Below are 11,769 nucleotides of genomic sequence, written 5' to 3' on the forward strand. Positions count from 1 at the left end.
TCGCATCATTGTGGTAAGGCATCTCGCTAGAGACATACGCAACGCAACAGGTTTGCGGTGGTATCGTCACGTCGTCGGCTAGTCGTAAACGCTCCCGCTATACATCATTGTTGCCGTCTGCATCTGGGCTCGCGAAAAATGTGGTCAAACGTTCCGGGATGTTTATAACGGCACCATAATGTCAGGATTATGCTGCACTCAAGACTCAGGAAAGATTGCTGCACTCAGAAAAAATAACGAACGTGGCAACAAAGCTCGAATCACCGATACAGGGTCTGGTGGCACATTTGCCAGTTGGCGTCATTAGCGGACCCCCGGCACTTCTGATGTATGGTTCTGTCCATGATGTTTTTACCTTTCTAAGTTGGTCAACCTGCTCTTGGTGCATAATTGATAAATCGGCACCGGTGTCCACAATTGTTGTCACGGGATGCCTGTCAATAAAAAGGTTCAGGTCGGCGCGAATACCTTCGTCGACATTACTTGTCGTTGCTATATCGTCTTTTTCCGTTGGTTGGGAGCTCTTTTCGGCATCTCTCCCGTTGGCAACCTTCCCCCACAGGTCGCCGCTAAAGCCCCTAAATGTTCTGCTCAACGCAAAAAAATTAACTAGGGACTTTAGGCGCGGCCGTTAGTTGGCCAGCGAGGACTGGAGGAACGCTCCCTGGCGGCGTCAGCGACACTTTGGCTGTTGAGGGAAGAGTAACATAGATGTGACGCAGACTGCCAGCGACGACGTGGCGAAGCGGCTTGATTGGTCCACAAGCAATTCTCGTCCTAGGCACGACGGTAAGCTGGACGAAGAAAGCCTCTAAACATTACTTCTCGATTAGGGCAGTAACGGGCAATATGGCCCGGTTTCCCGCAGCAGAAGCACAGCGGTCGACGGTCGGCAGTGTGTCACATGTCAGTTCGGCGAGCTGGTGGTCGTCTTCCAGGCTCCTGCTGCCACAAGGGGTGATAACATGTCGCGGATGGAACAGCGTTTTCGGCGGTGGAGGTACAGGACGATGACCTATATCAGCATCGCTCAGCGGGCGTGTTTCGGGGCATGGCGCACGACTTCAGCAACATAAGCGACTCCTGGCTCTGGAGAAGGATCAACCAGGGTTCGCGGTTGCTTAGCAGCTATGTTGTTGCGCTGCTAAGCACGAAGTGGTGGGATCAAATTCCGGCCGTGGCGGCCGCATTTCGATGCGGGCGAAATGCAAAAACGCCCGTGTACCCAGCATTGGGGACACATTAAAGGTCCCCCCTGGTGGTCAAAATTGTTCCGGAGTCCCCCATTACAGCGTGCCTCATAACCAAATCGTGGTTTTGGCACGTAAAACCCCTGACTTCAAATAAGTATTCTGTGAATTAGCTCTCGCAGAGAGCTTTCGCTAGTGGAGGCATTCTGAGCCGCGGCGCTTATCGGTGTTTATTGGGCAGGTGGTATAAGTGCCGTAATCGCTGCTGAAGTGCCCGTTAGACTATAGTGGCTTGCTGAAGTTCCCGTTAGACTATAGTGGCTTGCTGAAGTTCCCGTTAGACTATAGTGGCCTCCTTGACGAATTCGTCTATCATGGTAGGTCAGTTCGGTACCAGGCCTGCAAACAATTGTTCTTTAATTATCGCATGAAATGGCGCACTATCTTAGTCTCGGTCATATCGGGGTCAGCTCGGCGAAATAAACAAGCCATATCATCCTCCTACATGGCGACGCTTTCCTTGGGTTTCTGAAAGCGCGCGTCGACAAGCTGTTGAGCGTAATCCCGAGGGTCGTAACTGGAGAATGTATCCTGGAGCTGGTGTCAGAAGTCGGTCCACGTTTGGAAGCACGCTTCCCCGTTCTGGAACCACGTGCGATTACTGTCTTCGAGTGCGAAATAAGCGCGCACAAGTTTTTGTTCTCTGCTCCAGTCGTTGACCTTAGCAACCCTTTCCTACTCATCAAGTCAGTCCTCAACATCTCCTAATGCACCTTCGCAAAAAAAAAATGTCCGGCACGCCAGGGTGCTGAAAAGACACCTAGGAAAGGCTTGTCGCTATCTGTGAGAGAGGGAGATTAGCTGATGTAGGAATTTCCATGCTGGTCATAGCTGGAACGGTGGTGACTTTGGGGCTCAGGCCTAACAGGCAGTGGCTGAATCGGTGCACTGGAGTAATGACGAGATTTTCATTACCTGGACTACGAGTACGGGTCCTAGTTGGAGTCCCGAGTTTCAGGTCACAGTACCCAGCACCTCCGCCAGGGTCGCGGCGTTGAAAACTCGAGGGACAAACGCACTACTTAGCAGGAACAGTATACAAGGACAGACTGTTTAATACTGCGCGCTAGTCACTTCTTATTTTTCGCCATGTTTCCTTTAAATGCCGATATATATCCTTATTGTCATCGTCCTTGCCGCACTACAGACGTGGTATAATCTTTATTTTCATTCACATAGACTGCAGCGTTTGCGCTTAATCTGCTGAATTTTATTTAATAATATCGGACGACCAATTGCGACACCGCGGTATTTTGTGTATTGATGTTCAGTTACAATGGAATCGTGTTCACCTGAAGTGTGCAGAGCAGCATGCCCCCCGTTCAAGCCGAAGTCACCAGGCAAGAATCCGGGACCGTCGTAATCCTTCCTGCTGTAACGAAGGAGTGCCGGTCATCACCAGCTTTTTACGCACGGAACCGGTTCTTTCTTCAAGAGGTCTGTGACGGGACGTGCAATGGTCGCAAAATCCTTCACAAAACGCCGGAAATAGGAGCACAGCCCTACGAAACAACGAACATTCTTTGTAGACTTCGGGACAGGAAAGCCATCACGGCGTGAATTTGGCCGTATCAGGTCGCACTCCTCGTGCGTCCACGAGGTCCAAGGATGGTCATTTGGCGGCGAGCGAAGTGACATTTTGAAGAGTTCAACTGGAGGCCGGCCCGATGGAACACGTCAAGAATCGCTGAAACACGACCTACATGAATCAATTCTTTATTTCAGCTTCTTGTACAAGGCATGTACAACAACTGGAGTTGAGGAGAAAAAAAAAAAGCAGACTTCACGACCGCTTGACAGGCCTCGCCAACCTTGCACCTCTGCAGTGGTGACACTAATACAATGTGATCAATAACTACCACAAAAACAGAAGCAAGTAGCATAATATATGAATATGTTTCACACAATAGACGTAATACAATCTCAAAACAACACCAAAAAAAGCAAAAGGTGAGCTGCAATCCCCGAATCCATTCACCGCGGTGCGGCTCACCGCGCGTCCACGTACACACTGTCTCCGTTCGTCTTTGTGACGAGTGGGTGCCGTAATTCTTCATTTTCATCCGTCATCTGAAAGCGACAGGTACACTGTCCATGGCAAAGGTACATGCTACTGGCAAGCAGGTGCCAAGAATCGCTGTTTCTGTGTGGTATTGTTCTATACGGCACAAAATGATGAGCAACCGAAGCGGTGCCCGTCGACAACTAACGTACCAAACAACACGCGTCGGCTAGATTAAACCTTACGAACTCTATTGCTGTAGAAATATCTAAACTGAGCTCCTTTTATGTATGCCACCAGTAGCGCCCGGCTTTTATTTCTTGGTGCCTTGTTTAATTTACGCTGCAATAACTTCACGAAGTGCTTTGAGCTGACGCTGGACTCGTACCTGATTGATTCGAAAATAAAGTGTACGTTCTTCTTCTTCAGAAAGTGCATTCGGGGAATTGACTTCAATCGTTAAGCCTATCTCACTTCCGCTCTCCTGTATCATTTCCATGATAATCATAATCGAGAGAACCTCGTCACATCTTTACTACGTATAGTATGCTTGAGCAGGACGTTATTGTTTGCTACAGACATAGCCTGATTCTTAGCTCATAGCATGCTTAGTGCAGTCAAATGACCACAGAATATTTCAGGTGAATTCAATTTACTCATTGCGGAAGCCGCAATTTTTTGTGCAATACAGGTTTTCCTAGCTAGTCATGGGGTGCCCTACGGTAGCATTGGGGAGGCAGTATGACCACATATCAGAGGGTTGATTTTATATTCAAATTAAAGTTGTGAAGTGAGAATGTTTGAGATAAGCGTTATTATTGCCTGCATGGCACCCCCATTGAAGTGCGTGCTTTCTCAATGCGCCTCGCTCTCCTCCCCGTAAGGTTACCTTGCGCCAACTGTGACTGGAGGGGAAAAGCAGAGGATGGCTTTGCTGAGTGTGCCGTTGTGTACAATTCAGGTTTTGATTTGGACAACGAAAAAAAAAAGATTTCATGTTTCCTGACACTATGATTTCATGTTTCGCTCGGTAAACTGCCCTGGTATAACGTGAAATTCGCTCCCTGAGCAGTGTAGAGAAAATTAATCGGTGGAACCAGTACTCTAATCCATGCGGGGTACTGCGCATGATTTGTTTGTCCTTTGTTTAATCGTTTATAAACTTCCACCAAAGCAAGCTAGGATGCGTTTGGTGGCTACAGGGGAACACCAGCGCCAGCATTAGACATCGAAATCACTAAGGAATTTACACGATAATAGCCAGAGATAACGATACCTTAAGCCGGTAGTTTTGAACAATGCTTAGTCCTCTGGTATGCTATTTCCGGAAACGTGCGCTATACTTTCCCCTGTATACTCTATAGTAAAATAATCAGACACGGCTGCCCTGAATCAATCACTGTGCAAAGCAGCTACTATGCCATGTACCCCTTCACTTGTCTCTTAAATGCAGTCACACGACGAAACTAATTTTGCAGCGACAATGCTGAAGATTTGCGTCATAATTACTTGTTGGTGTGTACTGCTGAAAACTCTCGCTTGTGCCTCTGCAAGTAGGCCAATTTATAACTTATCAACTATATGACGGTCCGGCTTATTGTTGACACAGTGAAAGGGGCCAATTCGTCCGCGTTTCCGGTGCACCAGTCACACGCAACCCCTCCAAAGACGTAAACATTGAGAACGATGTATGCAGGAAGAATTACGACGGCCCTGGATTGACGAGTGGTAACTTAGGCTGAACGGAGGCATGCTATTCTGCCCATTCCAGGTGCACATGATTCCCTGAAAATTTCCGCGCGACTAGCCGCTCGGGGCACTTTGCATGCATTCGCGGTCGTCTTTCACGCTCGCAAAAACACTTATGTAGCCTCTATTGAGCAACAGAAAGCTGTATCGGGAGTTTTACAGCGAAAGCTGTATATGGCCAGCCGAACCGAAAAATCGTTCGTCCTATGTATCGCTAAACGTCTCCATTGGCTGCGCTGTCAGTTACGTCGTTCTCTACGCCGCACCCAAGCGCGCGCGCCATTGGCAGCAGCGTTAGTGACGTCGTTAGCGAACGCGTTCCCGCCATTGCCACGTTGACGCTGTTCTGCCCGCCACGCCGCTTCCTCGGCTCGCCGTTGTCGCATGCGTTCGATATCTCGAGTTAGCTCGGCGTCGTGGTTGGTAGCACCCGCCCGCCACTGGCGCTTGCGTTCCACTAGAAACACAAACATGTAACCAATAATTAAGAAACGCTTCGATGCAGCGTCGAGATTTAAGCCACTGCTAAACACCGGCGCCACACGTTTCAGCTTCACTGGTTAACCATCTTTACGGGGTGCTTGGGCGGTGTCTTTCTATTTCATGTTGCTCTACAATTTACATTTACACGTTTCATGTAATTATAATATTTCAGAAGTTGATTTATAATTAAGACTAATTATGTGATTAGGCGGAGTGAAAAAAATCAGATCCCCTTACTCCGTGAACATGGTCGAACAGCGAAGCTGTCTTGGTTACACCGAGTGTTACATGCGCATGTCGTGCACGTGATGCAATTGTGTAAACACAAGTAAACACAGATCCACAACAGGAAGTTATATTATACTGAAACGTTGCGAGGCGAGAAGAGGCAGCGACATCCGAAGCTACGCGACGAGTGTCCAGTTCTCATGTCGAAACCTGCCGAGACGCCACCAGAGGCATCGGCTGCAGTCACAGATAGCGCGCGTGTTAAGCGCGAAGCCGGTGAAACGCGGACGGTGTCAGCAGCAGCTCTACGCGTTGTGCGTTATCCGAAAGGGCGCGCCGCACAGAAACGCCTTCTCTTATCGCCTCTCCTCCTGGCGCCTAGCGCGGTCTCTCATTGGTCGCTCCTCCCCCGAGCGCGCGCCATGTCATTGGTCGTTTCCTCCCCCAGCACGCTTCTCTTCCTCTGCTGGTCACGTGACCTGCCTGGCGCCGGACAGGACGGCGAAGGGTCCACAAGAACAGCTTCGCTGTTAAAAAATCATCTGAGTATCTAGAAGCTACTGCAAACAACATTACCTTGGTTCTGTCCAGCTACGTGGCATTTGTATATTTTTAAATCTTATCTTAGTGCATCATAGTTGGGACACCCTGTATATTGACCAATGATGTTGTAACTGAAAGTTTGGCCCGAAAAAATGAGCGCAGCTTGCACTACTGGTGCAACGCTGGAGCAAACAGCGGAGCTTGTGATCGACCAAGCTACAGCCAGGGTCACTATCCCGACGACGCTGGATACTCAAACGCACTCTCTCGCGTTCTCTTTCTTGAAACTCTGGATCTTCTACTCGACGACGCCTCCTCTTTACGCTGCCAATACGCTGCCTTGCAGCCGATATTGTATCAGTTATCTGTAGCAGTATGCAGTCACGTTGCCCTGACCGTAAAGAACAAGAAAATCACAAAACTGCGTTTCCTATCCTAATAATAATTAGCTGGTGAAAGACAGTCACCTGGAAGAGATAAGGAATGTGTGCGTTTCAATAGAATATCCAAAAACATTTGCCATCACTACGTTTATGTGATTTCGTTGTGAATATCTTGACATTCCAACATAATGTGCTGAGTCGTTTTCAGCTATTTTGCAGCTTTTGGCACATGCCTCATCCTATTGCGGATAGATGTTCCAGTATATTATCTGTGTTCAAGCAGCCAGCTCGGGCCTCGAATAGCAAGGCACTGACTGCCCTTTGTATTATAAAGTTTTCGCTTTTCATTACTTTGTTGACGTATTAGTATAACTGCATTTTTTTACCCTTTGCGTCCAGTTTACTGTCTCTGCTTCTCTCACTTTCTTTTTTGAGGACGTTGTTTATTTAAACTTTCAATTGTAGTGTACTTGTTTGCCAACTTTTTGGTCTCTTCCTACACGTCGCTGCATTGCGGCACCTTTGCCGCACCATCATATACGATGGACTGTCTAAGCAGTCAAAATTGTCGGAATTCTTACAGGCTTTCCGGGACTGTTTCTAAGCTTTCGCTTATATTTACCAAATACTACGAAGTCTTTTGCTGTCCTCCGCCGTGACTCATCAATTGATGGGAAATAACTCTGAGGACACCTGTTACCTTCAGTCTGACCTAGACAATCTCAGTAAATGGTGCAATAAGTGGCAAATAGCTATTAACATCAATAACACAAAAGCTATCAGAATCAGGTCAACAGCTAAACCTGTGTCATGGGATTACATATTAAACAACGTGCCCATAGCCTCTGTACCCACAATAAAATATCTGGGTGTTCATTTGTCCTCCGATATGTGATGGAACCCTGATATAGACGCGATTGTTAGTAAACCATCCAGATCACTTAGCTTTATAAGGCGCAATTTGCACTCGGCTAACTCGGGGACCAAGCTTCTTGCTTACACCCCCTTATACGCTCTGAAATCGAATACGCCTCCTTAATTTCAAATCCACATCAGGGGTGCTATGCAGGATGCCCCGAGTTTGGCGAAACTCGGGATCTTCACGAGCTCTGGCGACGCCCCAAGATGAAAGAACTAATGGTAACAAGACAAAGTTTGTCCGTCGGCACACCTCCAGTTTCATTGGTTTATCTAGATTCACTCTGGGTGGCCATCATCCCTTGGGCGTTGCCATATGGGCGGTCGACAAACTGGGGCTCACGTGATCATACGGTCGGTGCATGGTCGTGCATTCTTTCACTTGTTTGTCGTTCCACCGAGTGCATTAGAGGCACAAGCAAGTTATCAAATAAATGCATTTAGTACAATGATATTAGTCACATTACCGTAGGGTATAGGTGTTTTAAAGTTTACAAATTGTACACTGAATGTGTATTAGACTAATTTGTAGTTTGATCGTTTCGCGTTATACCACGAGGGCACGCTCGCCCTCCTCTTTCTTCCTCTGAATTGGATTGGCGCGGCTCCCTACGTGCTTGCGCTAGCATTTCCGAGCACAGATTGGTGTGCGCTTGGTTTTCGCACTGGGCTTTGAACAGATCGCTCGTTGCTCTTTCTCTTTCCTCTAGATTTAATTGGTGCGGCTCCCTACGTGCTTTCGCTCCCATTTCCGAGCACAGATTGGTGTGCGCCTGATTTTTACACTGGGCTTTCAACAGATCGCTCATTGCTCGCGCTAAAGTAAGGCTTCGAGATGAAGGAAGCGTCGGCTAGCGCAGAAGTGGTTTGCCGCGCGCTTACCGTGTAAGTACTCAGGAATGTCGGAAAACACTCATGCAAGAATAAAAAAAACTACGCCTTATTTTCTTTTACATTGTGACGCACCTTCATACTAGCTAGCGCCGAGCGATGGCTTCTAACAACCACAGGAAATTCTTTAAACTGGGTAGCCCCAGCGATCCGTGGCCTCTAACAAACGCAAGAAAGGGTCTTTGCAGCGCACGTGTCCGTTGAGTGCCACCACATTCATCCCAGGTGGGACTCCAGCATCAGTGCAGTTACTCTGTACCCACTGCTAACGAGGTGGTGCTTCACTTTTTACAATAACTTTCTATTTCTCGCGTGTGAATGCCCGTGTTGGTTTCCACAAAGTGCACGCTGTGGTTAACTGTCTCCCAATGCAGATTGAGGCATAGCCCCGTTAGCATCCACTGAATTTGGGATACAGTTGTATGCGGCCAATTCGTCACTATGAATAATGGTCCCCGGTTGAACATTGGCTGCAATAATGGCGCCTAGCGTCGCCGCCTTTCGTCGGTCGACCTTGACAAGTAGCAGCACCCCTCAGGTCGCGCAGACCATACCGAGGACCCATGGGCCACCATCTTTAACACCACCGTAGTTTTGGCGGCTCGGCGGAACGTTGTCGCCCGTCATTAGGCGGCCTCGATTGCACTTTTGCTCGCCGCGAAGAACGCACTCGTCAATTTGCGCTGTCTTCCCGGGGCCACCGAGTGGAGCTCGCGCCAGCAGCTCGTCCCTCGCGACCTTACGGGGGTAGCTCCTCCAGTCGGTGATGGCGTGCTCCGACAGAGGAAACAAGTCAACATCCATATGTCCACGCTTTTGCTCACGCAGTACGTGAGTCAAATCATTTGCCGCCTGGAGAGGTGGTCGTTCGGACGGCCGAGGCGGTCCGTGTTGGCGCAGTAACTTCCTTCGCCTCTCTGCCCGTGCCGTGCAGCGGTACCGTGTACCTGCCAAAACTGATTTCGGCACCTGTTGCACCGGAAGGCAGCCCGGCGTCCATTCTGAGTCTTCCAATATAATGTGACTACTTCGCCTGCGCAGGTTGGTTGCTCCGGGTTGAACCCCAGGTGCTCGCAGGTGCTCCAGTACTCCGTTGACGACGCCGGACCTGGCCTGGGGCTGGGGCGCGGTGGACGAGCTTGCTTGAAACAGGAGAGGGCCGAAGCGATCGCACGAACTATTCATCCGCAGCCTAGTCACACCAGTCTACGCTGGGAAAGCATAATTTGCCCGCCACCCTATCTCCGCAGATGACGGACTTCGCTTAACTCGTCACACAGCCAGCGCACTCACGTTTTGGAAAGGCAAAAATGACGCTGAAACTCTACGTCGGACATGTAGATGCCAGATGGTCATATTGACGCTTGCTGCCGCTGGATGCGTTTACACAGGCTGCTGCTACCGCCACCATGTTCCCGAGTTCAACTCGAGGGGGGTTTCGCGATGTACGAATTTGGTCCGAGCTCGCGTGTCAATCAAAACCATACGTCACGCCCCGCGCGAGGCATGTAACTCTTGTGCGCGCGCCCGCCACGGTTGGGCCACGCCCAACTTATTTTCCGGCAACCGCGACGTGGTGCGGAACTGAGAGGCATCAACAATCTTGACCGCCGACAGAAAATACGCACAGCACACTGTCATCGGTGATGCAATGTAACTGAGAACCACTATCAAAAACAAAGCGGCGACTTTCGTTGGCTCGTGCATCTATCTTCTTAGGCTGTGATGGCCCCACAACATGGTTCATTGTCTGCATTGTAGCGACGTAGCGCACAGCAAATAATTATCGGAGCGACACTGTAGCTGCTTGCAAGGCGTCGATGCGCCGTGGTGGATGACGATGCTGAGCAGTGCGTAGTGTTTTCCAACGTAAATGTATCGCAGCTGTTGTTTGAGATGGCTGCTCTGTAATCGGTGGTGTATCGGATCTGCAGTATCGCAAACACGGTCAGCGCCGAGAAGCGCTCGCTTTTTTAAACCCAGTGCGATGGCATTTCTTCATCACAAGCATGGCACACTAAATAGTTGCAACCCCTTCCTGCGTTCGAAGTTTAATTTCCTAACTGCACACAGGAGCCATCACCCGCCAAAATGCGATTGCTGCGCTGTCGTTACTATATCTATCTGCGATCGCTGTTAGCTCATCAGCAGAGGCAATCGGCAAGCACATTGGAGAGAACAACAAACTCAAGCTCTGCGTATACATGCGAACGGAGGCGCCTTCACTGGGCAAGCGATGACAAGCGATGAATTGTGTCACTGGGCAGCGCGCTCTTCTTTGCAATGCATCGCGGAGGCTTCCCGCTCGCAGATAAACGGGCGCATTTTCACTGTGCTGCGTCACTACAGACCCTAGAATACCGCACAGCCATTTTGCAGTGACAACTGTTGCCCCCGTCGTTTCAATTGGTAAAGCGGCGGCCTTAATAGCCGCCTAAGTGAAGAACCTGCGGTGAACAACCATGCCGTAGCGCTGCGTTGCCATTCCCCAAATAGTCAGGAAATGGAAAGATCATTGTCATGACTGACTATATCAATGATTAGAGTGCCTCGATGCGCGCGGGCATGAAGGCACCCTATCAAGGATTAAAGTCCTTATATAAGAAAAGTACCGCCATCCTTTGACAAACGCCGCTTCTCTCTCTCCTCTATCTCCGATTAGACGATGATAGCGCGCGCTTTTCACTTCTTTATATTTTCTTTTTTTCCGCCTCAGAGCCATGTTGAAAGTCCTCTGCGCAGCCGCAGTCGCCGGCGGCGGCGGCGGCGCGCGCCCGGCCTGAAAGCTTCAACGTGGACTTTCTAGGTGCGCCACCGTCGATTTGGCTTTCGCAAGCAAAAAATAAAGAAAAAAGCAAGCGCTTTAGGAGAGGAGGCGGCGAAGGAAAGAGTAGATGGCGGTACTTTTCTTATATAGGGACTTTATCAAGGATAGCACTGCAGTGCCCCTGGCGACTGCTCACCGTATGAACCCCCTCGTGCGTGCGACCCTCTAAAATGTATCCGCTTGTAAGCTTTCGCCTCACTGTCGCCACTCGCGGCAAAAAAGTGCAAAATTTAATAATTCGCTCGATCTCTGTTTGTCATCAAACATTTATGGCATTCCAAACGAAAAACAGATACTTCAAGAAATAAAGTGTTTCTTATTTTATTTGTTGTACTTGAACGTAATCGATTGAGGGAAAGTGTAGGCGCAACAATGCACCGCATGTGCCCTGTTCGCATTCGACGGAGGATAGAAAGATAATGCTCGAAAGAGGAGGCACGCCCTTTACGCGCCCTAGAAAGGCGTGGCAAGTGGCTCACGGCAAGTGTGCAGATA

The sequence above is a fragment of the Dermacentor silvarum genome, chromosome 9 (genome assembly GCF_013339745.2).
Source record: "Dermacentor silvarum isolate Dsil-2018 chromosome 9, BIME_Dsil_1.4, whole genome shotgun sequence".
Taxonomy (NCBI): domain Eukaryota; kingdom Metazoa; phylum Arthropoda; class Arachnida; order Ixodida; family Ixodidae; genus Dermacentor; species Dermacentor silvarum.